General features: G+C 31.1%; 1 protein-coding gene across 5 annotated transcripts in view; it reads left to right on the top strand.

The window, feature by feature from the left end:
* Nucleotides 1–15,963, top strand: part of LOC119604231 (epidermal growth factor receptor kinase substrate 8) — a 266,733-nt gene that overhangs the window by 14,641 nt on the left and 236,129 nt on the right. The gene's annotated exons all lie outside the window — the stretch shown is intronic.

The raw sequence follows: 15,963 nt of genomic DNA, 5'->3' as shown, positions 1-15,963 counted from the left end.
TTATCCAAATTTTAAAGTTTATGTTGTAAGTCTTAAGAAATCGGAGTTAAATTTCGGTTTTTTAAGAACGTACTGTGTTCAAAATGGCCAAATCCATTCATATAACATTAATTTCGAAATAATACCTCTTTTCAAATGTTAAAAATTCTATTTCCAATGCATCATTTGGAGGGTTCAATGACCACCAGATCCAAAATCCGGGGTCTAAAGTGGAAAAAATCGTAGAAAAGAAAAAAGACTGTTCTACTAATTAATTCCGGAGCCAATCGGCCCAAATTTCAAGATTTCGGAACTAAAAGTAGATTTTTTCCAAGTTATTGTGTAAAAAATATTTTATTAAAAAGTAATTATATTAATACAAGTAAAATTTTCATAAATTTTGTTGATATCATTAAACCAAATATATATTGAAATGATCTGTATACTTACTTTTTTTACGTCACGTAAATGTTGCACCTTTTTAACTTCAGCTTAAATGAGAACTCAAAGAACCAAAATATGAAGAAAAAAAGTAGTGAATAATAATGATCATAATTGTTTTTAATAAATAAATGTGTTCCTTTTTTGTTTTTTGAAAAAATAATATCTTTTTTTAGATAAAACCAATCGTCAGTATTTCTGTATACTTATTTTTGTGATTAACTGTATGTATTATGTAGCAAAGTTCTGTTTCGAAATAGGAGAAAAGGCGAAAAAAAAAAACAAAAAACATTTTTACTTCTATGTTTTAAGTCTGTTTTTTTCGTTCTAAATTAAAACTATTTTAGACGATGAGTTTTTAGTTTCAGAGATATGTGTATTCGAAAGTCCACTCCTAGAGGGAAAAACAGAAAAAATAAATTCAAACTAAAAGGGCAAAAACGGTTAAATGTGTTTCTTTGCTACATTTTTTGTACTTTTATGAAATTTGAGAAATATATATTTATTATTAATATTTTTTCGTAATCGGTCAAAAAATGTTTTTGCAAAACATCATTAAAGAGGGAAAGGTTCCTCTCTGCCGTGATTTTCATAATAAATGTTCTACAACATCGATTTCTGAAATGATGCAAAATATATTAAACAAAATACATAAATTTGAATAATTCAATGGAGAAAGAGGGTAGTAGTTTTGGTACTGTGTTGGCACCTTTTATAAATATTGTTCAAATTCAATGTAATCTCTTTTATAGCTTTATAAGATCACAAAGAAATTGTAAGGAGTTTCTTCATAAGGAGACCTTCAGCATTTTTTGAAGCATGAAGAGTTAGGGAAAAATTAGCACTTTATGGTTTAAGTCAAGAATTATTCTTTCTCCTAAGTTAAATAGTTTTACCTAACTACATAGTTTTACCAAACTAGATAGTACATATTAGAATTATAATTTTGGAATCTTTTAGCTTTATAAATTGGCAAAAAATTTGTGAAGTAATCTTTTAGTGAAGGGTAAAATGAGTAAATTTTTTTATGCCGTAAATGCTATCTTATGTTTTTAAAGTCAACGAAATTTTTATATTTCTGAATGTTGAAAATTTTCAGAAATTGATCTATAGACATAAAGCAAATTTTTTAGTTTACTCTGACGGGAGCATTCTAATAGCAATTCTGCTCTTGACTGGCCTAGAGAAAATAGAAATGAGTACTTTTGTGCTTTAAGGACGATTTTTTTCTATTCTAAATCCAAAATATTATAAACTTTGACATTGAGAGTCTCACACATATGTCCATACATTTAGAAACCCCAATCTTAGGGAAAAAACGGGTAAAAAAGGGAAATCTGTATTTGCTGCGTAAAGGGACTCAATTAATGCATATTTTCAGACAATTCAAACTACTTCAATTAATAACTAAAACAAATCAATAAACGTAAAAATTTATAGTTGGGCATTGCCGACCATATGATGCCCTACAACAACTTTTTTAATAATAAAGCATTTAAATTAATTTTGACCTTAATTCAGAAATATTTTAACAATTTATTGACAAAAAAGGGATTTTCTAAAAAAGGTTTTATGAGGGCCTATCCTTATAAATTTTGGTAAAGCGTTTTACGTCTACGTTAAAGTTATTTATGTAGAATATCGCCGTAATTTTTGTGTCTATGAGTGAATTTGAACCATCAAGTCCTTTTATGAAGGGGACTTTATATATGGGATGTGATCAAATGAGGACCGATCATTACGAAAATCAGCAGTGTCATTATATAAAACTAAGTTTTGCCGATTTTTGGTGTGATACAAGAATAATTAACATATTTATGAGCTCAAAAGCAATATTCAGGGGTGCGATTGTATTGGGGTTATTCGAAATAATGGTCCGATTTTAACCATTTTCAATAGGATTCGTCCTTGCAAGAGTATGTGCCAAATTTCATCAAATTGCAAATTGCGTGCGCATAATGTTTGTAATTACACTTAAACGGCTGGAACGATTTTCTTTAAATTTGAAACATAGTTAGATATATAGGTGTATGGTGTGATAGGCCATATTGGTTTCCAAAACTTGGATAAGAAGGGAAAAGAAGGGGTATGTGGATGAAAAAGGGACAAAATTCGTACTTTTGAGAGTAAATACTAATTATTGTCTATACTCAAGCAAAAACATTTCTAATTAAGCCTTTAAAGCAGTGGTGGGCAGACACATACTATCAAGTACCTATTGTGTGTATTAAGCAGCAGAGAACCGTATTCAAGTCAACATTTAGTATTTGTACACTGCAAAAAGTTGTTCATAAACAAAATAAAATATTTTGCGTGCAAATACACCTTTAATGTACATAAACATACATTAATAAATTATTTCAATAATTTTTTTCAATAAAGCGTGGAAAAATAAAATGTAATTTCGTGAAAAACTAAATATTTTTATAAATAATGAATATTATCTATAAAAATTTATAATTCTCTTTCATTTTTTTAATGTTTTTTATAATTAAACAATTATTTTTGACCATCCATATTTTTTATAAAAAAAAAACAATTTTCCCAATTAACATCAAACATTTTGCTATGTGTATTAAAACAAAACAACAAACAAGTTTTCATTTCACTTAAACACAGACACACCAATACACGCAAGCTTATTGTGTACGTGTGCCAACGAAGCGTCAGCATAATTTTCAGGCCGATACACGCGAGTATTCGAATCGCAATTCTGCTCTTGACTGCTTTAAAGTGTCTGAAATACAGTTAATCTCAAAAATAAGTATACAGAAATACTGACAATTGGTTTTATTTAAAAAAGGATATTATTTTTTCAAAAATCAAAAAAGTAACACATTTATTTATTAAAAACAATTATGATAATTATTATTCACTACTTTTTTCCGGGTTATTTTGGTTACTTCAGTTCTCATTTAAGGTGTAGTTAAATAGGTGCAAAATTTACGTCACAAAAGTAAGTATACAGATAATTTCAATATGTATTTGGCTTAATGATATTTACAAAATTCATGAAAATTTTACCTGTTTGAATGTAATTATTTTATAATAAAATATTCTGTACACTATAACATGGAAAAAATTCACTTTTAGTTCCGAAAAGTTGTAATTTTTGGTAATTGATTTGAATATTATTTATAGGAGCATTTTTTCCTATTTAAGAACATCTGGCTATTTAAATCCCCAGAGTTTTGGATCGGGTATTCAATAATATCCCTCGTTTGTTCATTATGATGCATTGGAAGACGATATTTTAACTTTTAAATTAATTGTTTCTTTACAATAATTGCAATCCATTGCGGAACATTGCCGTTTTTAACATAGTATAGCGTTCATATTCGATATTTAACGGCGACTTCCTAAAATTTATATCTTAAAATGCGATATTAATAATATTTGTACTAGTATCCATTACTTAAAACAAGTTTTTTGGTTCCAATCATCCATTACACACTCCTAAATACTACCAATAATCGTCAAATGGTGACCATGTCAATAACTTACACTACATATCGGTTCTGAAATTGATTATTGTCCAAAATAGTAAGATTTTTATATTAAATCAGGCTCAATTGGTGGTATGAATACGAACTGAACAATTTTGAACACGGATACATCTTAATTTGTTGCTAGAACAAATAAAATGTCCGATCCATAAAACATAGTTATTGTATCGAGTATATCAAGATATGATTGGTTTTTTTTGAATGCTTTGGAAATCGGAGTATTTGGAAAACCTGTTTAAATTAAAGGAAATATATAGAATTATCCAAATTTTAAAGTTTATGTTGTAAGTCTTAAGAAATCGGAGTTAAATTTCGGTTTTTTAAGAACGTACTGTGTTCAAAATGGCCAAATCCATTCATATAACATTAATTTCGAAATAATACCTCTTTTCAAATGTTAAAAATTCTATTTCCAATGCATCATTTGGAGGGTTCAATGACCACCAGATCCAAAATCCGGGGTCTAAAGTGGAAAAAATCGTAGAAAAGAAAAAAGACTGTTCTACTAATTAATTCCGGAGCCAATCGGCCCAAATTTCAAGATTTCGGAACTAAAAGTAGATTTTTTCCAAGTTATTGTGTAAAAAATATTTTATTAAAAAGTAATTATATTAATACAAGTAAAATTTTCATAAATTTTGTTGATATCATTAAACCAAATATATATTGAAATGATCTGTATACTTACTTTTTTTACGTCACGTAAATGTTGCACCTTTTTAACTTCAGCTTAAATGAGAACTCAAAGAACCAAAATATGAAGAAAAAAAGTAGTGAATAATAATGATCATAATTGTTTTTAATAAATAAATGTGTTCCTTTTTTGTTTTTTGAAAAAATAATATCTTTTTTTAGATAAAACCAATCGTCAGTATTTCTGTATACTTATTTTTGTGATTAACTGTATGTATTATGTAGCAAAGTTCTGTTTCGAAATAGGAGAAAAGGCAAAAAAAAAACAAAAAACATTTTTACTTCTATGTTTTAAGTCTGTTTTTTTCGTTCTAAATTAAAACTATTTTAGACGATGAGTTTTTAGTTTCAGAGATATGTGTATTCGAAAGTCCACTCCTAGAGGGAAAAACAGAAAAAATAAATTCAAACTAAAAGGGCAAAAACGGTTAAATGTGTTTCTTTGCTACATTTTTTGTACTTTTATGAAATTTGAGAAATATATATTTATTATTAATATTTTTTCGTAATCGGTCAAAAAATGTTTTTGCAAAACATCATTAAAGAGGGAAAGGTTCCTCTCTGCCGTGATTTTCATAATAAATGTTCTACAACATCGATTTCTGAAATGATGCAAAATATATTAAACAAAATACATAAATTTGAATAATTCAATGGAGAAAGAGGGTAGTAGTTTTGGTACTGTGTTGGCACCTTTTATAAATATTGTTCAAATTCAATGTAATCTCTTTTATAGCTTTATAAGATCACAAAGAAATTGTAAGGAGTTTCTTCATAAGGAGACCTTCAGCATTTTTTGAAGCATGAAGAGTTAGGGAAAAATTAGCACTTTATGGTTTAAGTCAAGAATTATTCTTTCTCCTAAGTTAAATAGTTTTACCTAACTACATAGTTTTACCAAACTAGATAGTACATATTAGAATTATAATTTTGGAATCTTTTAGCTTTATAAATTGGCAAAAAATTTGTGAAGTAATCTTTTAGTGAAGGGTAAAATGAGTAAATTTTTTTATGCCGTAAATGCTATCTTATGTTTTTAAAGTCAACGAAATTTTTATATTTCTGAATGTTGAAAATTTTCAGAAATTGATCTATAGACATAAAGCAAATTTTTTAGTTTACTCTGACGGGAGAATACTTAAGTATAATGTTATGCAACCACTTAAAACTCCGGGCAACGCCGGGTACAAAAATCTAGTTTATATATAAATATGACATAACCAAATAAGTTTCCCATTAAAATTGTGTACGCACATACATATGTACGAACATTATTTGCTGCAAAGTAGTAGACACTTTCTACATACATATGTACATACGTACATACATTCGTACATACATACATACATATATACATACATACATACATACATACATACATACATACATACATACATACATACATACATACATACATACATACATACATACATACATACATACATACATACATACATACATACATACATACATACATACATACATACATACATACATACATACATACATACATACATACATACATACATACATACATACATACATACATACATACATACATACATACATACATACATACATACATACATACATACATACATACATGTATATGTATGTATGTATGTATGTATGTATGTACATGTAAGTATTCTCCCGTCAGAGTAAACTAAAAAATTTGCTTTATGTCTATAGATCAATTTCTGAAAATTTTCAACATTCAGAAATATAAAAATTTCGTTGACTTTAAAAACATAAGATAGCATTTACGGCATAAAAAAAATTTACTCATTTTACCCTTCACTAAAAGATTACTTCACAAATTTTTTGCCAATTTATAAAGCTAAAAGATTCCAAAATTATAATTCTAATATGTACTATCTAGTTTGGTAAAACTATGTAGTTAGGTAAAACTATTTAACTTAGGAGAAAGAATAATTCTTGACTTAAACGATAAAGTGCTAATTTTTCCCTAACTCTTCATGCTTCAAAAAATGCTGAAGGTCTCCTTATGAAGAAACTCCTTACAATTTCTTTGTGATCTTATAAAGCTATAAAAGAGATTACATTGAATTTGAACAATATTTATAAAAGGTGCCAACACAGTACCAAAACTACTACCCTCTTTCTCCATTGAATTATTCAAATTTATGTATTTTGTTTAATATATTTTGCATCATTTCAGAAATCGATGTTGTAGAACATTTATTATGAAAATCACGGCAGAGAGGAACCTTTCCCTCTTTAATGATGTTTTGCAAAAACATTTTTTGACCGATTACGAAAAAATATTAATAATAAATATATATTTCTCAAATTTCATAAAAGTACAAAAAATGTAGCAAAGAAACACATTTAACCGTTTTTGCCCTTTTAGTTTGAATTTATTTTTTCTGTTTTTCCCTCTAGGAGTGGACTTTCGAATACACATATCTCTGAAACTAAAAACTCATCGTCTAAAATAGTTTTAATTTAGAACGAAAAAAACAGACTTAAAACATAGAAGTAAAAATGTTTTTTGTTTTTTTTTTTCGCCTTTTCTCCTATTTCGAAACAGAACTTTGCTACATAATACATACAGTTAATCACAAAAATAAGTATACAGAAATACTGACGATTGGTTTTATCTAAAAAAAGATATTATTTTTTCAAAAAACAAAAAAGGAACACATTTATTTATTAAAAACAATTATGATCATTATTATTCACTACTTTTTTTCTTCATATTTTGGTTCTTTGAGTTCTCATTTAAGCTGAAGTTAAAAAGGTGCAACATTTACGTGACGTAAAAAAAGTAAGTATACAGATCATTTCAATATATATTTGGTTTAATGATATCAACAAAATTTATGAAAATTTTACTTGTATTAATATAATTACTTTTTAATAAAATATTTTTTACACAATAACTTGGAAAAAATCTACTTTTAGTTCCGAAATCTTGAAATTTGGGCCGATTAGCTCCGAAATTAATTAGTAGAACAGTTTTTTCTCATTTCTACGATTTTTTCCACTTTAGACCCCGGATTTTGGATCTGGTGGTCATTGAACCCTCCAAATGATGCATTGGAAATAGAATTTTTAACTTTTGAAAAGAGGTATTATTTCGAAATTAATGTTATATGCATGGATTTGGCCATTTTGAACACAGTACGTTCTTAAAAAACCGAAATTTAACTCCGATTTCTTAAGACTTACAACATAAACTTTAAAATTTGGATAATTCTATATATTTCCTTTAATTTAAACAGGTTTTCCAAATACTCCGATTTCCAAAGCATTAAAAAAAAACCAATCATATCTTGATATACTCGATACAATAACTATGTTTTATGGATCGGACATTTTATTTGTTCTAGCAACAAATTAAGATGTATCCGTGTTCAAAATTGTTCAGTTCGTATTCATACCACCAATTGAGCCTGATTTAATATAAAAATCTTACTATTTTGGACAATAATCAATTTCAGAACCGATATGTAGTGTAAGTTATTGACATGGTCACCATTTGACGATTATTGGTAGTATTTAGGAGTGTGTAATGGATGATTGGAACCAAAAAACTTGTTTTAAGTAATGGATACTAGTACAAATATTATTAATATCGCATTTTAAGATATAAATTTTAGGAAGTCGCCGTTAAATATCGAATATGAACGCTATACTATGTTAAAAACGGCAATGTTCCGCAATGGATTGCAATTATTGTAAAGAAACAATTTAAAAGTTAAAATACCGTCTTCCAATGCATCATAATGAACAAACGAGGGATATTATTGAATACCCGATCCAAAACTCTGGGGATTTAAATAGCCAGATGTTCTTAAATAGGAAAAAATGCTCCTATAAATAATATTCAAATCAATTACCAAAAATTACAACTTTTCGGAACTAAAAGTGAATTTTTTCCATGTTATAGTGTACAGAATATTTTATTATAAAATAATTACATTCAAACAGGTAAAATTTTCATGAATTTTGTAAATATCATTAAGCCAAATACATATTGAAATTATCTGTATACTTACTTTTGTGACGTAAATTTTGCACCTATTTAACTACACCTTAAATGAGAACTGAAGTAACCAAAATAACCCGGAAAAAAGTAGTGAATAATAATTATCATAATTGTTTTTAATAAATAAATGTGTTACTTTTTTGATTTTTGAAAAAATAATATCCTTTTTTAAATAAAACCAATTGTCAGTATTTCTGTATACTTATTTTTGAGATTAACTGTATTTCAGACACTTTAAAGCAGTCAAGAGCAGAATTGCGATTCGAATACTCGCGTGTATCGGCCTGAAAATTATGCTGACGCTTCGTTGGCACACGTACACAATAAGCTTGCGTGTATTGGTGTGTCTGTGTTTAAGTGAAATGAAAACTTGTTTGTTGTTTTGTTTTAATACACATAGCAAAATGTTTGATGTTAATTGGGAAAATTGTTTTTTTTTATAAAAAATATGGATGGTCAAAAATAATTGTTTAATTATAAAAAACATTAAAAAAATGAAAGAGAATTATAAATTTTTATAGATAATATTCATTATTTATAAAAATATTTAGTTTTTCACGAAATTACATTTTATTTTTCCACGCTTTATTGAAAAAAATTATTGAAATAATTTATTAATGTATGTTTATGTACATTAAAGGTGTATTTGCACGCAAAATATTTTATTTTGTTTATGAACAACTTTTTGCAGTGTACAAATACTAAATGTTGACTTGAATACGGTTCTCTGCTGCTTAATACACACAATAGATACTTGATAGTATGTGTCTGCCCACCACTGCTTTAAAGGCTTAATTAGAAATGTTTTTGCTTGAGTATAGACAATAATTAGTATTTACTCTCAAAAGTACGAATTTTGTCCCTTTTTCATCCACATACCCCTTCTTTTCCCTTCTTATCCAAGTTTTGGAAACCAATATAGCCTATCACACCATACACCTATATATCTAACTATGTTTCAAATTTAAAGAAAATCGTTCCAGCCGTTTAAGTGTAATTACAAACATTATGCGCACGCAATTTGCAATTTGATGAAATTTGGCACATACTCTTGCAAGGACGAATCCTATTGAAAATGGTTAAAATCGGACCATTATTTCGAATAACCCCAATACAATCGCACCCCTGAATATTGCTTTTGAGCTCATAAATATGTTAATTATTCTTGTATCACGGTTCAAATTCACTCATAGACACAAAAATTACGGCGATATTCTACATAAATAACTTTAACGTAGACGTAAAACGCTTTACCAAAATTTATAAGGATAGGCCCTCATAAAACCTTTTTTAGAAAATCCCTTTTTTGTCAATAAATTGTTAAAATATTTCTGAATTAAGGTCAAAATTAATTTAAATGCTTTATTATTAAAAAAGTTGTTGTAGGGCATCATATGGTCGGCCATGCCCAACTATAAATTTTTACGTTTATTGATTTGTTTTAGTTATTAATTGAAGTAGTTTGAATTGTTTGAAAATATGCATTAATTGAGTCCCTTTACGCAGCAAATACAGATTTCCCTTTTTTACCCGTTTTTTCCCTAAGATTGGGGTTTCTAAATATATGGACATATGTGTGAGACTCTCAATATCAAAGTTTATAATATTTTGGATTTAGAATAGAAAAAAATCGTCCTTAAAGCACAAAAGTACTCATTTTCGCCATTTGCCCTTTTTTTTGTTGTCCCCTTCCGGTCCAATTTTCGTAACGGCACTTTGCTAATATATATTTCTAACAAATTAAGTAAGCACTCCTTTTCTGATCATCGGTACATAAGATTCAAAATACTAAGGCCACCACCAAAGCCGATAAAGTTTCGGAATAAGTCTAAAACTAATTGGACAATGTTCGGGACCTTACTAAAGAACCGTTTAGGTCAGGACACTTTTCAATGTCGAAATAAGGAGGATATAGATGCCAAAGTGGAAACGTTCACAAGTGCCCTGGTTGAATCGTTTGAGGACAGCTGCCCTCTTCGAGAGCGGAGATCTGCCCAGGAAAAACCCTGGGTAACTGGGGAGATCCGGAACCTTGGGAAGACTCTTCGCAAATTATTTAACCGGGCACGGCGTAAAAAGACCGCAGTATACTGGGATGAGTATCGTAATAAACTTGGTGAATATAAGAAAATCGTTCGAAAAGCCAAACGAAACTCCTGGAAACTTTTCTGTGAACAGGTAGATAGCGTAAATGACGTATCGAAGATAAAACAATTCCTATCCAAAACTCAGTCCAACCGGAATCTATGATCGATGACACGGGCAGGAGGCTTGAGGATATGGAGGAGACAATGAAACTCCTAATGGATTCTCATTTCCCACCCGGTATATCGAATAACATAGATGAACCGATATTGGAGGAAGGGGAGGGTAACACGGAAATAGTTATTACAACTGACATGGTTAAAGGGGCATTCAAGAGCTTTGCTCCCTATAAAGCTGCAGGGTCGGATGGAATTTTCCCGGCACTTTTGCAGATGGAGGCGGGACCGGTTTCCGTACATCTGTCACAGATATTCACTGCATGCTTAAAATTGGCATATACCCCAGTTAAATGGCAAGATGCAAGGGTAATATTTATACCCAAACCAGGGAAACCTAGCTATGCGACATCTAAGTCCTATCGACCGATAAGTCTTACGTCCTTCCTACTTAAAACCTTGGAACGGATAGTCGATAGCATACCATACAAAGACCTTAAATATAAGCAGCATGCTTATATTGTATATTGGGTGGCATTTTGTCACCTTTACTCTGGGTTACCTCGATTAATAGCCTCCTAAGGACCCTAACCGAGAAAGGACTGAGACCTGTCTGCTATGCAGACGATGTCGTAATACTTTTAAAGGGAAATGATTCAAATTACTTGTGTAGAAGAGCTGAGGAGGCTCTGAATACGACCTTGAGCTGGGCTCAACCGAGAGGCCTCAATGTTAACCCGGCGAAGACGGAAATCTGTTTTTTCACAAGAAAGACAAAAATTTCTACATATACTGAACCTTGCTTCCTGGGCAAGAAGATACCGGTGACAAAGTTAAGTACTTAGGTGTAATACTTGACCGGAAATTAAAATGGAGACACCACATATAGGATAGGATCAACAAGGCACATCGGTGCTGGGCGATATGTAGGAGAACCATAGGCATGAAATGGGGTCTTAGTCCTACTGTGACAAATTGGCTTTATAAAAGTGTAATTAGACCAATTCTAGCTTATACTTCAATAATCTGGTGGACTGCTTTGGACAAAAAGTGTAATATCAAACTACTACAGGGAGTTCAGCGTACATGCTTCTTAGGTATAAATGGTGCCATGTGTACTACTTCAACCAAGGCTCTGGAAACGTTGCTAGATATTCCACCCATTGAAACATATATAAGTGATGAGAGGCGGCGCTTACAGCCGAACGGCTCTTTACTTTAGGCGAACTGGCCAAAAACGGTTATAGGACGCGTCATCAATGTATACTGGACACATTGGAAGGTTATACACATTCATCGGACGTACCTGATCGCATACCAGACACAAACTATGTCGGAAACTTTGAAACGCTAATCCCAGATAGAATGTCTTGGTCAAGCGGAACTTTGGAGCAAATACCAGTAGGAATCCGTTGCTACACGGATGGCTCTAAATTAGGGGACAAAGTGGGCCTGGGGTTCTAGATTGAAGTCCCAGAAACAGAAATATACCACCGTTTACCTAATCATAACACAAGCTTCCAGGCAGAAGTACGAGCAATAACGGAATGTGTAAATTGGATTAGAATAAATATGGCGCCCACAGGGCTTAATATATTTACCGACAGCCAGAAGGCAATTAGGGCGATATCAGGTGATAGAATTAAATCTAAGACCGTATTCGATTGTAAGAAAGCTTTAACTGAATACTCTCCCAGGGGTAAGGTTCATATCATATGGGTACCAGCCCACTCGGGAGTAGTCGGCAACGAAAGGGCGAATGTAATAGCTTTAAAGGGAAGGGAGCTCGATGTAGTTAACCTGACAAACGCAAAACCATTCGACGCAACAAAAGCTGAATTAAAAATATGGATGAGAGAATCCCATAAGGCCTCTTGGAATAATGAAACGGTGGGTAGAACCACAAAGATTCTATGGGGTGACCCTGATGAGAGCAAGACGAGAAATCTCCTCAAAATGAGCAAGTCTGAGGTTAGTATGATGGTACGTATTCTGAGTGGACACACAGGATTACGTGCACATCTATACAAAATTGGACGTGCGGATTCAGACGAATGTAGAGCATGTGGAGAGGACAGTGAAACTCTGGAGCACTTTCTTTGCCATTGTCAGGCATTCGTCGAAGTTAGATCCAAGTATCTTGGAAGTGATGTTATTCCGGAAATAACATTCTTAACCAACACCGATTGGAAGATTCTTAGAAATTACGTCCAGGAAACTGAGTTTCTGAACATGGAAAAATAATACATTCAGTGAACAATTTTTTTTTTCATGGTGTATTTCTTCGGATTTGATGTAGTATACATCCTCCTATCAACCTAACCTAACAAATTAAGTAGTTTAATCGAAAATGCTATTGCTTAATGATAGACAAAATCAGTATTTACTATCAAAAGTACTCATTTTGCCCGTTTTTCACCCATTTTATCCCCCTTTTTGCCCCCTCCTATATATAGGCTATAACACTCTCCAAGTATAGATCTAAACATGTTCCAAATTTGAAGAAAATCGGTATAGCCGTTTACGCGTGATTGACGAATAAACAAACAAATAAACAAACGAACAGACATACAAAGAGATTTATAATATATATTAGGATTAGGATATTAGGATTGATTATGTCTTATAAATTAAAATTTTTTATACACTCCACCACCATCAGAGGTGATAGAGGGTATATATAAGTTTGTCATTCCGTGTGTAACACCAAGAAATATTAATCTGAGACCCAACAAAGTATACATATTCTGGGTCCTTATGAAATTCTGAGTCGATTTAGGTATGTCCGTCTGTCTGTCCGTCCGTCTGTCTGTGTAAAACACGCTCACGTTGAAACGAAGCAATGGAAATTAACGAAATTCAGCAAAAAAATCTTTATTTTCCGGTACAGTACGGTATTGAAAATGAGCAATATGGGTTCACATTGGGAAAAGTTATGAATCAAAATTCATAACTTTTCCCAATGTGAACCCATTTCATTCATTTTTTATACATTCTGATGTAATTTTCTCGAAAACTATGCAAGATAATTTCATGAAAATCACCATACATTCGTTTCTACACAAGATCTTGATTCCTGCTGAAAATTGCCATAATCGGTACATAATTTCATATACCTCCCATACAAAAGTACATATTCCCGGAAAATGAGTTTATTGTTATTAACTTCCGTCAGAATGTTGATATCTTCACAAAATTTTACAACTTAAAATCTTATGTCAATAGAATTCATTGAGAGAAAAAATTTTCTGGATGGGTCCATAATTGGACATAGTTCCCAACAAGGTCCCCTCCCGAAAATCACTTAAACGCGCATAACTCATTACTAAATTAAGATATCCATATAAAATTTGGAATAAGTATTGCTCATATGCACAGAAATATTACTGTGAATGTTTTTTCCGATCGGTCCATAATTGGTCATAGCTTCCATACAAGGTCCCCTCTCGAAAATCACTTAAACGCACATAACTCATTACTAAATTAAGACATTCATATAAAATTTGGTATAAGTATTGCTCTCACATACAGAAATATTACTATGAACTTTTTTTCCGATCGGTCCATAATTGGTCATAGCTCCCATACTCATTACTAAATTAAGATATCCATATAAAATTTGGAATAAGTATTGCTCATATGCACAGAAATATTACTGTGAATGTTTTTTCCGATCGGTCCATAATTGGTCATAGCTTCCATACAAGGTCCCCTCTCGAAAATCACTTAAACGCACATAACTCATTACTAAATTAAGACATCCATATAAAATTTGGTATAACTATTGCACTCACATACAGAAATATTACTATGAAATATTTTTCCGATCGGTCCATAATTGGTCATAGCTCCCATACAAGGTCCCTTCCCGAAAATTACTTAAACGCACATAACTCATTACTAAATCAAGATATCCATATAAAATTTGGTACAATTATTGCTCTCGCATACAGAAATATTACTATGAAATTTTTTTCCGATCGGTCCATAATTGGTCATAGCTCCCATACAAGGACCCTTGCCGAAAATCACTTAAACGCGCATAACTCATTACTAAATTAAGATATCCATATAAAATTTGGTACAAGTATTGCTCATATGCACAGAAATATTACTTTTCTGGAGCTCCCATACAAGGTTCCCTCCCGAAAATCACTTAAATGCACATAACTCATTACTAAATTAAGATATTCATACAAGATTTGGCGCAAATGTTTCTTTTATATAAAGAAATGTTACTCTAGATATTTACTCCAGATCGGTCCATATTTGGTCGTAGCTCCCATCCAAGGTCCCTTTCAGAAAAACTCCTAAACGCATATAACTCATTACCAAAAATTGATATCTATACAAAATCTGGCTCAAATATTACTTTTGTACTCAGAAATGTAATTTTAAAAATTATTCACGGTCGGTCCATAATTGGTCATAGGTCCCATACAAGGTACCCTCCCGAAAATCACTTAAATGCACATAACTTATTACCAAATTACCTATCCATAAATGCATATAACAAAATTTATATACAAAATTTGGCAGAAATATTACTTTTGTACACAGAAATTTTTTTTATTATTCACGATCGCTCCATATTTTTCTTTTATATACAGAAATGTAGCTGTAATTATTTTTTGAGATCGGTCTACAATTGGCCAGATCTCCCATACTAGGTTACTTTCAGAAAATCAATTTAACCGCATTTAACTAGTTGCATTATTTTTAGTAAAATTAGTTTAGTATAAATACTTTGAGTACAACAGTTGTAACGTTGTCTCTGGCTGGGGTATACTTGCCGGTGCCAGTGGTTCATTACAAAAATTTATATTTTTGTAGACCGAGAGAAATAAGAACAACACGTATTTTTCACAACGTTATAAAGTTTATTTCTCACTTAAACCTCAACCTTGCTTCATGGAGTTCTCACAAGCAGATACACTCTTGCGGTCCAACCACGAGAGTATCACTAGCGGAGAAACTCCCCCACGTCAGATAAGTGTGTTGTTGGGAATTCCAAACTCCGCAACAACCACACTTCATCTAATAAAGAGTATTCTTAAGCAAAGGTTCGTAGCGGTCCAACCACCAGAATCATTGCTTCACAATAGCTCATTTAATAAGATAAATTATT

Source organism: Lucilia sericata, unplaced genomic scaffold (assembly GCF_015586225.1).
Source record: "Lucilia sericata isolate MDLA Ls3-8-SP2 unplaced genomic scaffold, ASM1558622v1 Contig000372F_arrow, whole genome shotgun sequence".
NCBI classification, from domain to species: domain Eukaryota; kingdom Metazoa; phylum Arthropoda; class Insecta; order Diptera; family Calliphoridae; genus Lucilia; species Lucilia sericata.
The sequence above is the reverse complement of the archived record's forward strand: the minus strand, read 5'-3'. Positions and strand labels throughout refer to the sequence as shown.